Source organism: Aquila chrysaetos, chromosome 20 (genome assembly GCF_900496995.4).
Source record: "Aquila chrysaetos chrysaetos chromosome 20, bAquChr1.4, whole genome shotgun sequence".
Taxonomy (NCBI): domain Eukaryota; kingdom Metazoa; phylum Chordata; class Aves; order Accipitriformes; family Accipitridae; genus Aquila; species Aquila chrysaetos.
Window position 1 is genome coordinate 19,765,470 of NC_044023.1, and position 15,983 is coordinate 19,781,452.

The 15,983-nt window shown below is 44.0% G+C and overlaps 1 protein-coding gene across 11 annotated transcripts in view; it reads right to left on the reverse strand.

Moving 5' to 3' along the window:
• The window catches only part of FOXP1 (forkhead box P1), a 392,273-nt gene that overhangs the window by 170,032 nt on the left and 206,258 nt on the right, over positions 1-15,983 (reverse strand). Inside the window, exon 1 of one of the 11 annotated variants that reach the window (XM_030043704.2) lies at positions 14,918-14,937. The exons of 9 other annotated variants lie outside the window; for them this stretch is intronic. The gene's annotated coding sequence lies outside the window, so the exon portion shown is untranslated. Of the gene's footprint in view, positions 1-9,780; positions 9,938-14,917; positions 14,938-15,983 lie in introns of those variants that run through there. One more of the 11 variants, XM_041118644.1, reaches the window with a different exon arrangement.

Genomic DNA, 15,983 nt, shown 5'->3' on the forward strand with positions numbered 1-15,983 from the left:
TGCACAAGACCCCTCCAAAACAAAGCACATGTGCCAGTTTTCAACTGCCAGCTGCTACCTTTGAGATATTTTGATGAGTTGTTTTATAGGTATTTCCACCTGCAAAGCCCCAAGTTCCAGGATTTACATGTTATTAACCTGCTCCGTTTTCCCTGGCCCATCCTTCCCTCCCTTCGCGCTCCTCCTCTCACCCTTACCCCGGGGGAGATGGGGTACGGTAAGGCAAGCCGCACGCTCCGAGCACGCTGCCTTCTCCACGCTAACTCACCACATGCACACATGAGCCAAATGCCTCTGTGCAGGACAGTTCACCTTGAAAGTAAGATGCTTTGTATTTAAGGAAGAACCTGTTTGAATTCAGTAACTACCCCGAATCAAAAGGGAGAAGAAAAATCCTTTCCCTTCCAACATATACGGGAAAGTATCAACCGGAAAGGGTGAGAGAAAGCAATGCATTTCAGCGGAAAAGTACCAAGGGAAAACCCTGTCCCTGGGAACATCACGTGCGTGTAATTCGGAGCCCCTGGCCACCAAAGGTGCGGTACCAGCTGGAGAGAGAAATTCCTCCTTCCAGCACGGGCTCCCCGGCGTCTGCTGGCCCTGGGTGACATTCAGCTTCAGCCTCTGCGTGTAGAGCTACGCTCCAGCCCAACGCACCAAAACCAGACCTCTCATTCACTTGGTAGCTTCAGATGTTCGCAATGATGATCCATACGGCCGATAACCAAAATGTCATAACTGAGAAGCAGCTGACTAACGAGGGCTTTGTCACCACCACGCTCCGGCGTTAGCACTCCTCGCTGATTCACGTCCGAGGCGGGTGAACCACTCATTAGCCGGACCCCGCTCCAATCATGACGGGATCTATTCACGCTGATGGCCGCCCAAGCACATGGACGGTGCTAGGACAGATTCAAATGTTCTGACTACATTTAAATAAATTTCAGCTGGTCTATGGAAACTTCTTTCAATCTGTTTTGTGAAATCTTCGAATTATGCAAGGGGACAAAAGGGCTTGGGGGCTCATGATAAAGCTTCTGTCAACTCCCTTGTAAAAGCTCCAGAGATCTAAACAAACCTACAGCTTTCCCAATGCCACTAGTAAATGCTTTTGGGTTTTAACATGATCCCGCTCTGACACAGACTGAGCATGGTGTGTCTTTCATTTTCAGCACTATAAGGAAAGCCCACAAGCGTGATAAGGTCTAAATAAGTGTTTACATCTAACAAGCAAGGCTGGATTACACACTGGGCAGCGACTGCATGGCACAGGTTGCTTCGGAAGAAGAGACAGGAGTGAGATTCTCCAGACAGCTCCCAAGTTACTCAAAGGTATACCATGCAATTTTTATATGCTACACTACTAAAAAGGACACACCTCTTTTAACCAGAGATAAATCAAAAAGAACAAACTGATGTAATTGTTTTCTGCTTCCATCCAAATTTGGGGTCAAGCCTCAACTGGAGAAAATGGAGCACCACATTAATCTGCCTCGGCAGAAGATCTGGACAAGGATGACCGCCATGCAAGATTGGGTTAGCAGGTTATATCCAGAGACTCATGTCTTTGACTGCTGCGATGCACGATGGCAAATGGTGGGTGGCACGTCACCACCACATAGACCACACCAAGCGGAGAAAGGACATACTAAAGAACTGGTGGAAGGTGCGTCCAGCAGACACCATGGCGGAAAGAGATGCTAAAACCAATGTGCCGGAACAGTAAAGAAGTACATTTCATTCTCCAACACTTCTGATGCAACAAATTGACTGGAAGAGAGAACCTGGATAAACTACTAAGGAGAGTCCAAGAAAGCACCAACCAAAGCTCCGAGATGTCTCTGACAGCAGCAAGAAGAATATGCACCGCTGAGGAGCAGATCTATCACTGCCTGATCACGATTTGTTGGCTTGCCCGAGTGAAATCTCTCCAGGACACAGAAAATAATTCACAGCCAAACTGGTCAAGAAATTATTTATTGTCTCCAGGATTGCAAAATGCGCCTGCAAAGAAACAACAGTAGAAATTGCTACAATTTTTCCAACCTATAGGACTGAGAAAAAGATGGATTATTTATAGTATTTGGTCACAAAAAGATCATAGCTCTTGAGAACCCCTTCCAGGACAAATTTCATGCTCTATTTTACCTTTCAGAGTACCCCAGCCAGTTACCACCTGAGCTGCACAGGGCTGGCCCCAGCCCCTCCACTGGCTGTGCCCACCCTACGTATCGTATCCAGCAGAATCGGCAGCAGCTATCAAGGAAATGGAGCTGGAAACAAGAGTTTGCAAAGAGAACATCGAAAGAATAAAAAGAAAATTGTGATGTTTGGACTTTCAAAGAATTATTTTAAAAGCAGAAGTGAACACCTTTGAGCAAATTTTGCTTTATAAACACCCATTCACAGGCAGTCAACTTCAATATAACTTCAACTGGACGCCAATACAAAACAAATCCACTTTGCTAAAATACCTCCAATAGAGAACAGGATTTTCAAGGGAGAAAAGATAAAACTGTTCATTTCTTCACTGTGGTCAAATGTGAGTTGACATAAATAATCACAGTTTGGTTTGATCATTAAGTGTCATGTCATGAAAATCAACCTGCGAGAGCTTTCTGCAAGAATGATTATTATTTGTCTTTTTGAGCACACCTAAATGAGCTGAGGCGATAGTACACTGAGGATGGCTGAGATAATTGTCTCTCCTCAGCACAGAGGAGCGGGCCTTACAGAAGCCTGTTAGTGAAGTCTGTCATTCAAAATTGTGAAAGAAAAAAGCAAAGCAAGGTTGACTTTATGCAACATGACTGGGGTCTGTGCAAACTGAACTGAAGCTTCAGGTCTAGCACCACAAACTGTGATTTTGGTCTGAACAGAACACCAAGTAACCAAAATAGTGCTGAAGAAGCTGTTATGCATAATGATTTATTATACAAAATACAGTACTCCATAAAAGCTTCCATGACATGCAAGAGACCATGTTCTGACTTCAGAAATTTAATGGCAAAAGAGCACGTCCATCTTGTGTTCTACAAAGGAGAATGACCCTAGTATCAGTTCTGCAAAGGAAAATGTATTTTTACAGCTTAAAATAGGTGAGTTCTTACCAGTGTAAGTATCTTTCTTTTTTTTATAAAAATTCTATGATATTTCATGTTAGGAGGGATACAGAATGACTCTTAAAATTATTAAAGGTGACACAAGATGTTTTTCCTGTGTGAAGGGACCAAAGCTAAGCTGCAGTATGAACAAGAACTTGTAAAATTTTATCCTGAAATCAAGGAGAACATAATAAAAGAACTGTTCTTACATGACTTAATGTCAGCTTGGTTTAAAAATCTCACAACGGTGATCAATTTCTCAAGATTCCTGTCTTAACCTGCACAAAACCTTTTTTAGCTTTGATGCAGTCAAATTCAAAGGCAAAGCTATACAGTTTGGCTCATCTCCTTGGTGAATATGTTACGTTCAAGGTAACGGAGTAAAATTTCAGTGGAGTAGAATCAAAGCAAGGCACTCCTGTCAACAGGAGGACAACAGCTAACCATCTTCCAGATGACTTGGACAGACGTAGGGGACAGCTGATTTCTTAAGGGCATGGTCAAAATTGAAAAAACATAGGTCAGATGTGAACTTTGGCTGAATCAAAATGATCTTTGAGGACTCCAGTGTCGGTGTTTTGAACTAGAAAGATAGAACCTGAAGGAATCCTAATTTTGAAAATGTTCTGTGCTAATCCATTAAAAAAAAAAAAAGCCCGTAACATCACAAAAACCAGCTGCTGCAGATACACGTCTCTCAGCTCCACTGGACTATTTAGATGAGCAAGGTTAAGCATGGAGATTAGTAGGCAGGAGGTGGGCGCTGAAGTGCGCAATTTCTGCAATTCTTTTACTAGTACAGTTTCTAAAGACTAAGCAGCATTGTTTAATGTCAGCATGAGGGAGGATTTACTGACTGAAGCACCTGTCAGAATAAGGACCCACTGCAAGTCTGAAAGACTAAGGGACTGATATTCAAACGTATTTAGATGCCTCACCATACACGGAGGCATCTGGCGAGACATTTTTAAGACTCCTGAATAAGCACCAATCTACATCTTTAAGCATCTCATCACCTTTAAAAAACTATCCCCAGGGTCTTCTGGGCCTTAAAATCTCTGTTTTAATACGCTTCCAGACTCAACCTGGGCTACAGATTCAGAATGTAGCCCGCCCATTTCAAAGTTACTTCCAAGGCTGACAATTTTATTTCGGCTATTAGTGCTTGGAGGTGTTTACAAATATATATATGCACATAAAGATCATTCAACATTTCTGTCCTCTGGGATCAGTACTAGAGCAAAACTGTTGTCATAATACATCCCTTCTTTGTCACATTTGTGAAAGATTTTAAGCTAACAAAAAGTTCAGTCTTTATTCTAGGGCAGTTAATTAAGGTTGACCAAGTCAGGCAGAAGTAAATTAACTTGGCTGATCAATTATTTATATGAAGCAGAATAAATGCCCTTAAAGAACTTGGCCCAGCCACGAAAGGACATGTAAATTAAACAAAACACAGATTGATAAAATATATTTCTACTTTTATAGGCAGAGGAGTTAATGGTAAAATCAGTTTTAAGTAAGCGATCAAATCACAAGATCTAGTCCTAAATTCTCCAGCAGGCATACTATCCATACATGCATGGTTTATAAGTAAACTTTTTACCTATTTGTTGTAAGAAGTTCCCCAAAGCAAGCTCAGGACTAACTTTAGAGCACTTCTGTGTGTAAGTATAAAAAAAAAACCCAAACAATGTTTGGAAGCATTTCATGACAACGCAACGCTGCAAAGACAGGATTTTACCTCTTGAAAACGAAACGCGCTCCAGAGCGCAACCAGCAAGGCAACACGCAAAGCACGAGCAAAGCTGCTTCTTACCCCCAGCGCAGGTACAAAAGCAATGCAGAAGCAGCCTGGCACTCCCGGCGCTGCCCGTTATCAGCAACGAGGACCACGACAGCTTTCCCAGGAGACCACTGCCCAACTCACAGGTGGACTCTTTTAGTCCCGGTATCTTTGGAGCAAGTGCCCTGCAGGGGAAAGCGCCTCAGGCTCCACATCCCACCACCACTTCTGAATTTTTCCAGGAACATGCTTCGACGGTCCCCAGCCGATGTCGGAACACCCATCTCTCCAGCTGACACCCCGTCCCTAGGTCGGTGAGGCGGCCAGCAGCACTGTCCCGCCATCCATGAGCTCAGTAAAAGAAAAAGGATTCACTAGTGGAAATTAAAAGCCTTGTGTAAGGTAAGGCTTTGATCTACCGTGGGGGAAGGCGTACAGATGTTCAGCTGCTCATTTACTAAATTACACCATGTCACAATTAACTGTGAATCAGCCAGCTTCACATGAGCAGCTCGAGGGCTGCCACCACGCTAAGTACAGAAATAACGCTGGGGAGGGGAGTCCAAACTAGCCAGGTGGACCAGATGACTTCTTTCTGCCTGTGTTTGTGGTTAGCACGACTATTAGAAAGAGCCATCCCAACATATGGCATGATTTAACTAAATCAGATCACGCTGAACTCACCAGCCTTTCTCAACTTACAAACCCCTCCGCTCTCGTCATTGCAGATGGGTGAACACCCGTCATGCTTTTAGAGTTTTCAGTAGCCGTCATTTATCCTGCTGACAGGGTGTATTTTAGGTATAATTATGTACTAACTAACTATAGATCAACTGTCAGTACATTAGGGTACTTTTTTGGATAAAACTTCATGCTTACCCCTTTGAAGGCCACTCGCCTACACACTACTGGTGGTTGCTGAATTGTGCAGGAGTATGAGAAAGGAGAAGGGGATTCAAAGAGCAATTAAGGATGATCTTTAAGAATCAACCGAAATAGTAAGGAACGGAGCGAGTCAGGCTCCGCTGTCCTGAAAAGCGATGCTGAGTCACGTCTGACAGCGGCGTTTGGAGGAGGAGAGGCAAACCTGGAGCAAGGCAAGGGAGGAACATGCACGGGATGTGTGGAAAGAGGAAACAAAGACACAGCGACGAGGTGAAATCCTTTGATATTTCCTCAGCTTAAAGAGGTAATTCAATGCATTAAAATGGATCCTTGAAATTTCAAAGGATGAAACTCGCACAACAAAGATTGTCGAGAGTGCTATTTTCTAGGATTAGAACAAAAATGTATTGGGATTTGCTATATGATCTTACATCGCTGAGCAAGACTGTATACTTGCTGTTATGCAAGCACCATCTTCCAATAGCGAATTTTCATAATTATAACAGAAAGGCGTAAATTTTCTAATGCATGGCAGTTCAAAAAGTAATCAAGAGAATGAGCCTGAGGGCTATTTTAATGTATGCAAAGCTAGTGACCCACAGTAAATGGGAGGTAGGCTTCAATGAATGCAAAGTAATGCACACATACTAAAGACCTGGTCTGATGAGGGACGGCTAAAATTAACACCCAATTAATTTCCGAATTGACAAACAAATGAAACCCATAAATCTACTTTCTCATTAATTTTCCTGTGGTATAATTTAAAGCAGTAATATGAGGGCAAAAACTGAGCATTATCCATCATAAATATCAAAAAAGATAGCACTGTAACACCATAAATTATGCATATTACCTGTTGTTAAAAATGATTAATGTATTATCAACTTTATCGTGCACTGTATATGTCTAGACGTATCTAAAATCTGAAATTTCATTTAGTGCTTAGGAAATAAAGGGTCCAGAAGAAATGGGTTTATCCACAGCGCATCCTTGGCTTTGCCTCCTGACACGGGCACAGCCCTGGCACTCTCATCTTGGCTGGACTCATCCCAAGCCTTGGGTCAGCGGAGGTTAAGCACATCGCCGAGGTGATGTGCCAAGCCTCCCCGGGGAAGGGAAACAAATCACGCTGCTCTTGGAGCATCCCCGCAAGCCGATCCATGGCGCCGGCACCTGGCTCACATGGGGCTGCTCCCCTTCCCTGCCCTCCCGACGCTACTTGGTGATGCAGAGCCATGGGGAGGGGAGGGAGGTGAAAAAGGAGCAAGGAGGAGGAAAATGTGAAGCCGTAACTAAATTCAGTGAGTGAAAAGCCAGTGCTTTGAGCCCATCACCTTGGCCAACAGGGGAAGGACGCGGATTGCCTTACCTCCTCCCTGTGGGTCACGCCAGTGACAGGCTGAACTTCCACCAACCTGAACCTCTACCAGGGTTTATGTCCCCTTGCCACCTTCAAGTCTCCTGAACAGCAGCTTCACCTACTCCTGTCTAGATGCAGGCTGCCACAACTTTTTATTTATTTAACTGTATACAACGACGCAACCTCTTTCACCTTTTGCATGCATGGCTTGCACTGTCTGGGTTACTTCCCGGCAGCCGTGTGTATCGTTAGGGCCACGGGAACCTGAAATTACTTGGAGGCAGCTCAGTGAAAGTCTGACTGATGCTCTGCAGGAGCTGAAATTTAAGATTGCTGTGGTGAGGAGAAGGTAAGGAGAGTCAGGAGCCTAAACACACTTGTGCCACACTGACTTATTGTGAAATCGTGGTCAAACAACTTAACTTCTTAGAGAATCAGTCACTGCACTTAGCCCTAAGGAAATCTCTTCTGCTGAGGGTGTTGCTGACCACAAACAGTAAGAACAGAGAACAAGCAAATCCAAGAAAAATTAATTGAAACAGACATTAAAAGGTTGCCATTTGCTCCGTTCAAAAGAGCTAGAGCTGGTCCCCATGAAAAGCTAGTGCACCAAAACATACCAAGCTGTGAAGATAACAGGTCTCACTCCTTTCCTTGAGGTAAGACCCAACGCATTAGGCAGAGACGATGGACAACTCAACCTTCGCCAAATGAGCTTTTTGCATCCTCCCTTCATTTTACACATGCACACAGAAGTTCCTCCCAGTCTCACCTTGGATAAACAAACCCCCTTTGCAAAGCCAGCTCTATCTCAATCCATGCCTCTCAGCTTGACAGCTATTAAAATCCATATTCAGCATGAAGCTCATGGCATAGCTGCATAAAAGCCTAGAGCTGGGCCACTTCCAAGCGACTGGCAAATATGATGTAATCATTTACATCCCATCATTGGCAGAGCGAGGTTCCTGCCTCTCTCTTGGGGAGAGCTGTCTAAAAGCCGTGAGCTTGACAGAAATCATCCTTACCATCACTGGGATCATCGTTTATTTGGAAGGAAAGGAATGGTGAGTGGCAAAAAAAACCCCAAACCAAACAAGAAACCGTAGTTCATTGTACCATACGACTCTGCAACTGCTACCGTATGGGCATGAGCACCATCCACACAAGAGGAAAAACTCTTCCAGAAGGAAGGACCCTTAACTGCAGCACGGTGAGGTGCGGAGCGGCTGCAGAGCTGCCTTGGTGCCAGCCTCGTGGCTGTTGTGTCTCGGGACGTACCCACCTGCTCATCCCAGCCCGGGCGCAGCAGCGTGCGGGGCTCCCTGCGGTTTCGTGTAAAACAGGAACAGAAACTGCACAGCTATTCTCACAGCCCAGGACCTGTTTGTTTGTATGCATGCTGCTCTGAGCTTGCAACATAAACTCTTGCAGTCTGCCTCACAGAAAAACAGGTGACTGACTATTCAACCAAATAAAAGGCCGAAGTTGCATTTAGTAAATACGGTTAGTTGATGCTAGACAGCAGCAGCACTGCTACAATAAGATGATATCAAACCTCACAAGACCAAGTGCTGGCTGTAGATGAATTAGACTCCCACCCTCCATGCCTATCTCCACTGAAGTGTTTCTAAACTCTCTACCAGCCTCCAGAAGTCGAAAACCACCTCAAAGCCAGGTGCAGCTTTGCAATACTTCTGCACAATACAATTTTCACTTCACTATTTTCACTTAGTTTAATGCAGCAAAGGTTTGATTCATCGCAGTAACACGAGTCAATTAAAGACCGGCTTGTCCACTTACACACTTCAGGTACCTCCCGCTTCCCCTCCAGCCCCAACACCGCTCTAGTAGCCAAAACGAACAATATGTTTGGACCACTGGTGCGAGCTAGTGAATACAATATATCGCATTTTTATGCATATTTTGTTGCTTGCTTTTCCAAGGGATGAAAAGGACAATTATTTAATTTTATCCTTCAAAAGCTTCTTATAAATGTATATTCACGATATTTTAACAGATTAATTCACATATAAAGGAACAGACACCACCTTCGTACAAAAAGAGTTAACATTGCTTTCAAGGTCACTCTAAGAGGGTTTACTCCCTTTGTGTGCGAAGCCCTAACAATTTACTGTTAGGGCTAACAGGTCCTGCCCAGCATTTGAAATCCAAGCCCCCTTCAGAAGCAATAACAAACAATAATTTTGAAAAACAAAGATGGTGTGAGTGAGTTTTTCTTGCTCATTTGCAAAACAACCCAAAAGCAACAACTACCAGGATGGCGCTCTCTAATTAGGACTCCCAAAACCCAAAGAGCAAACAGCCAGCATACAGAAATTAACAGATGTAAACGCAGTTTTCCAGTTAGAAAAGGAAGAGAAGCAGCTCTGTCATCTCACTCGCAGGAGGAGGAGTGACAGAGCGTGTTTTTAAATTTGGTATTTTCTCTCCATTCAAACAACTCTGCTTCTAAAACAGAGATTTTCCTCAGATCTCCTCAGAAATAAAAGTGAAAGCTTTGCCTTTTCCAACTCCATCGAGGGCACATGCATCAATTAAAACCCAACATGAGAGAAGAGGGAAACCAAAAAGCCCCCGACCAAACGCTGACACAGAATGCAAGGCTGTACTTTCGGGGTGATTACCTGGTTCATAGCCCTATATCTTTGTCCTAGACCTTCTAACTCCTTGTTTGCTCCATGCAGGATTTTCTAGCCATCAGCCGTCTACTGCTGTGCTAGTCGTCTTGCAGGAGTGCTCTCTCCCTTCTGAAAAAAGCAAACAACTGGATAGATATCATTACACTAAGGAAATCTCTTGGAAAAACCAAACAACTTGCTAATCTTTCTAGCCCCTTCACCCAAGTTAAAGATAAGCAAAGCAAACCAAAGTGAGTTTCAGCCACATTCCAGGGACAAGCTCCCCTTTTTCTCCTTTATCAAAATCCCAGCATTTAAAGGTTTTTTTCCAGACCTTGCAGGATAAACTGCTGCTCACACCCGCAAACAAAGCAATATTTGTTTAATAACTGATTGCTGCCATGGGTACAGTAAACAAGGGGCCCAGCATTTGTGTTTATGAACAAACACATCATCTTGCAAGAGCAATTTAACATTAACCAGGTGGAATAATCAACAGATTTCATAGGTGACACTCGGGGCAGGACTAATGTAAACAGAGCAGGGAGGAGAAAGGGGCCACTCTTAGGGAATCAAGGTTGAGGCAAATGCATTACAGAGTAAACAGCTGGGAAGAACTCAAGACAAACAAATAGTCATTCTTCTGACATTTCGAGAAGCAGAAAGGTTGTACATTACATACATCAGCTGCTGACCACCATGAAATCAAACCAGTTGGGGACCAGGCCTTCTTGTTTACACAGTGCCATGTTTGCTTATAAACAACAATTTGCTGTTACCAACCTCGCATTACTCATTGCATAAACGAGCAGATCAAGCGAAATCCTGTTAACTCTTCTGTGGATTGAGGGTTTTTTCCTCCCCTTCAACAACAACAAACAAAAAGCCTTTGCAGTCTTGCTGTGCAACCTCAAGACAACAGGCAGCAGGGGAAAATACAAAGCTGTGCATCTGTTCTGATAAAGGGTAAAGAAAGGAGTTGAAAACACTTGAAAGTGTTTTACAAAACAAGATTTACCGGCCAAACCACTGATATAAAAGATCTATTTGCATTTTTTTAAAAAATCAGCAGCTGCAAAAGGTGGGATGCAAAGTTTTCATTTCTCTCCTAGAACAAACAAGCAAAAGGACAGCTTTCTACACAATTTAAATCTGCCTAGCATGACCATGTACATGTGTAATTTTATACACATACACCCATGCCCATGCCAGCTCCCTGCACACAGTGACGCACAAGGCTGAAGCAGCAAGGCATGGTTCAGCCCTCTTCCTCCTCCTTTCCCTCTCCCATCCTCAACCCTCTTGCTTCTGCCTCCCATCGCCATTCTCCAATCTCTGCAGACCTCCCCAGCTCCTTTTTGTTAACCCAAGGGGGGCCAGAAGCCCCTCTAAGGTCTTCTTCTCACAACTGAAACCTCTGGCCCCCAACTGCTCCACACCTGACGTCCATCTCTTGGCCCTGAGGCACTGTGACATTAGTCCCCAAGGTGCTCGAGACACCAAAGTCCCCTGGGTTTGCCACCTTCCAGAAAGCCTTTCCTTTCCCGTCTCTCATCCCCGTAATGCTCAAGAAGTTGCCCATCGCAACGCTCCTCCAGGGAGGTTTCTGTAACTTCTCTATCCTGAACATGGATTTCGGGAAAGATCTGAAGTACAGGCAGAGAAGATGGATGGTCCTATCGGTAGGGGTTAATCCAGGGCTCCGGGTTACATTCCTGCCCTGACACAATCCCTGTGTGTGACCTCCAGAAGTCTCTTCATCCCTCTCCTATGTAAAATAAGCCCTTTAAGACGTTGTACTAGTTGGACAGGGGCAGAGGATGTAGTTGTGGTCTATACCACTGGTCCTTTCTTTCTCCCAGCTGCACCGTGGCCCCTACCTGGTTCGCTGCTACCTTCTGATGAGCACCAGCACCACCACCGAACACTGAGTAAAATCATCCCCGTTTCGAATAGATGAAGCATCCAAGGTCACAGCTGACCCAGGCATTTATCTCCCCTCCGCTGGCATTTCATGTGCAAACAGCGTCATGGCCAGAAGCCTCCCCTCTCACCATTTTTTCACAAGTTTTAGAATATTTGGTACTTTTCTTCACAGCACAATCCCGGACATCCGTGGCTGGCCAAGAACCTTCGTTTTCTTTTTCAGAAAATATTTAGCCTTTTGTTGTAGTAAAAAAAAAAAAAAAAAAAGGTTCAAAACCATGAAATCAGTACAACCTACTAATAAGACAGGTATTTAAATAAAACCGAAATGCAGTATTGTTCAGGCAACCGCGTATTTTTTAATACATCAGGTTGACAGCATAATAGCGGGCAGGATGAAAGGTGCGACTCGAGGACGGGGTTGGCGTCCGCACACCAGGAAAACAGAAGTGCTGCCCCATTTCCTGTGCTTCAGCAGAGTATTTCTGATGTCTGGGGCTGCTGCGGACCTAACTCTGAATTAATGATTACACACAATACCCTCCTTTCTCCCCTCCCTGCAGGACAGCGAGGGCCAGCCTCACCGAACAACTGTGGGCAGGCAGGCACGGGTCACGGGGGATTTAGATATTTCACAGCGGCTTCAAAAATTTAGACACCGCAACCTGAAGGCTTCTGAAAACATCAAGCTTCACATAAAAGTCCTGATATTTCCCTACTTGAGACAACTGCTCTCACCTCAGCCGTGCTGCCTGTTCCACGCTCCTTTTCCAGCACGTAAAATCACAGTTTATTCAGTACAAAGTAACTACGGTATGATAAAAACTATAAGCATATCATTCAAATGCTTTATTGGTCAAATAGATGGATGCTTTTATTAGTCCAACCTTTTTTGTAATGGAGTGCCACTGATGACCCAGTGTTAGCCTCATTCCCTGCTATTAATCACACTTCTAAGAGCTCATTTTGCTTTAAAATCTTAAGAAATTGCTATAATTTAAAGACATGGTGTCTACATAATGGGAAATGCTTCACAGATTGTATCATTCCATATAACACAGAATTTTTATGGCAATGCTGACCACGATACCAAGGTATTACAAAACTTGAATAAAATATTTTATGAAGAAAATCTAAATGTAAACTTACTTTTGCATTTGTGGTTTGCCACATCCATAATGTTTTAATCACAGCCTTTTGGGAGTTGCAGTTTTCAACTGCATGTGGCTTACATAGATTAACACTACAAAAACACTCCCTGAACAAACATAAACAGAACAAAACAAAATTAAATGAAAATTAAATAAAGTAAAAGGATGGACCATGAGAGAAAGACCGTTCAAGCCATATTTTAACAATTTTAATGGAAGAGATTTATCCTTCCGTCGACTATATTATCTCTTTCTTTTCTGCACAGGGAAAACAGACAATGTTTACTGTGAAAAACTTTTATGGCAAAGTAGAAGCATCTTACGAATTTACCTACACCGAGAATTAGATTAATATAATGATGGTCTTAACCCATATTATTAAAATGTACTTTGCAAAATGTTTTGACAATGTTGACTGCTGCAGGAAGGAAAACACATTTAAGACAATTTCAGCCAAATGCAAAAGCAGAAGCCTTCCATTTTTCAAATGTAAAGTAAAAAGCATCTTTAAACATCTTCTTATGAAAGAAAATGCAGTGCAATTATGTTATATGGCACACACAAAAGCGTGTTATTTTCCTCAGTTCTCTAACAAGATATTAGTACCTCCTGGCCTTAGGAATACTATGTGTAAATCACATCATATTCAGAGTGTCTGAATTAATTATAATAGGAGCTGGAGAGAAATGTTAACTTTCCAGGTTGTTGCTAAGGATTAGCCATTGTTTACATTTCTGTATTTATAGAACAAGAAAAATTTGTCAAATGAAGGGCAAAGAGGAAAGCAAGAACACAAATTTAGCTTTGATTTCAAAACAAATCAGATCTTGCAACCATTCCCTCAAAAGAAAACCACAGTTTTTAATGTGAAGATGCAAATGAGTCTCAGAATATAAAAATGTTTTATAATTCTGTGCATTCAACACTACTACATGTTATTTAAAGAATTTATGTTAACATTTCTCATCCTCACACAGCAAGTCTAAGATGCTGCAAACAGCATCTATTTAAAATGGATCCTGTTTCTATGGGGCACTGGGTAGCTGAGGAGGCTGAAGCAGAAGGCAGCAGAGCATTTGGCCCCACCAGACCTGCAGGGGTTCATGGACTACTCCCACGGGGTTCAGGACAGCGTGCTAGGAGGAACAAGCCCCTCGCCTTCAATAGGCTTAACGCTGGCTACAGGGAGGTCCGCATCTCCATCCAGAGGGCAAGTCATGAATCTCAAAACCATTGGAAAAGACACGCTGGCTTCCCCAAATGCAGTGAGCCTGTGATGCGAACAAGCCACCTTTTAAGAAGGGCACTCAGGAGCCCAAGAAAGGTCCACTGTACAAAACATGGTATTTCTGGAGAGCAATGCAAGGATGGATGGCTCAGGGCTCAAAGTCCATGGGAAGGGTCCCAATGAGCAGAGTGCCAAAGCTCTGCAGGGACTTGCAGGTCTCGGGCACCTTGGCAAAACTGGCCGGGGAAGTTTATACCGCTCGCTCTTCTGAGGATAAAGAAAGCACTTCGGCCTCCAGCACTTTCATTTCTTTTCGCAAACAAAGGCACACCCACTACAATTAAGTTGCAAAACCATTTTCATTAGGACTTCTTGTTTTCACACACTTAAAGCCTTCTAAGACCTGCAGTCCCTCTCATGCTCCCATCAGTGTGCGCTTGTGTGTGGAAAACTAAGCAAGGGCTCTTTAGTGGTTTCAGTTTATGGAGAAGCAAATGGAAAAATGCTTTTTTCCCATTAAAAAAAAAAAAAAGTAACCACCAACTTCTGAGCAGGGTGACTTGCAAAAATGCTGAGCACCCACAACTGAGAGCGTCTAACCCCCCTCAAGAATCAGGCCCATAACACAATAAGAAAAATGCACTTAGCTAAGCTTTTGTGGAAACAGACACAGTCTCCTCGCCCTGCCCTGTCCATGGGCTATGCCTATCAGATTACAGCTAGGACAGCACGATGCAGAAGAGAAACCGTACATGTGCCTATGAACATTGGTGCATAAACTAACACACACACACACACACACACACACACACACACACTATGAAAGTACCCAACATACCGTTTTAGCATCAGCCAGAACAGAGTAAGTGGGACAGAAGAGGTGCTTTCCTCCCCAGTTTTGTCTTGATGTTTTCTTTCCCAGGAACAGCTCCAGTCTGGGTCCAGAGCAAGGATCCCACCCCACCACATTTCTGTGCAGGAGACGTGTACGTACTGCACATGTTCCTCAACAGCCACATGCTCAACAGTGACACACATGGATCCCAAGCACCCAAAAATACAGTTGGTCCTCATCACACTGGCCCAATAGAGGGGAAAAAAATGTGTGAATTTTTTCCACCTCAAAATTTCATCCTGTGCCTGAGAAAACTCCCTAAAAAAGCTCTGTCGAAACCGATTTGTTTCTACTCACCAAAAAAAGCACATATGCCTACTTTTGAGTCAGGATGCAGGAAGCCAAGCTCTTAATCCCTCTTCTGCATTCACCCATGGCTGCAGAGCAGTGCCCATCTCTAAGCCACCATCAGACGGCTGGGAGAGGCAACAGCAGAGAGGAGCAACTGGGCACCGAACAAGCAGCCTCTCTAGCTTGCCTCGGCCAACAACAACGGGCAATCGTAAGCACCCCTGTGGCTGCCCGTACCTTTTCCATGCAGGATGCCAACGCAACAGAGAGCCTCCCAATAAATAGCACTGTGGCCCCACGACCTCTCCAAAACAAGCTGTTTGGCCCTGGACTGGAAGGGTCCATCGCTGCCAAGCTCGGCAGAGGTTGCTCCGTGCTTTGGGAAATGGCCTTTCAGGTGCTGAATCCCCAGCAGCGTGCAGGGGCCGTTTATAACCAGCGATCTGTGTTTAATGTTCAAAATCTGCTCTAAAGACAGTATTTGAACATCTCCAGCCACATGCAGGTGCATGGTCACACAGATGTGCTGGCTCCTCAACACTGGAGAGCTAAGGCATGTGGCTTCCTGCTCCAAGGCCTTGTGAAAGAGAAGGATACACTCTATTTACAGTCTATTCAAGACAAGACTATTCAATGTCAGGATGTGCTGTAAGAGGGTAATTTGCACCCTAAACTGGATTGTACGATACCGCAGTCGCAGACTGTATGACCTCTTCCT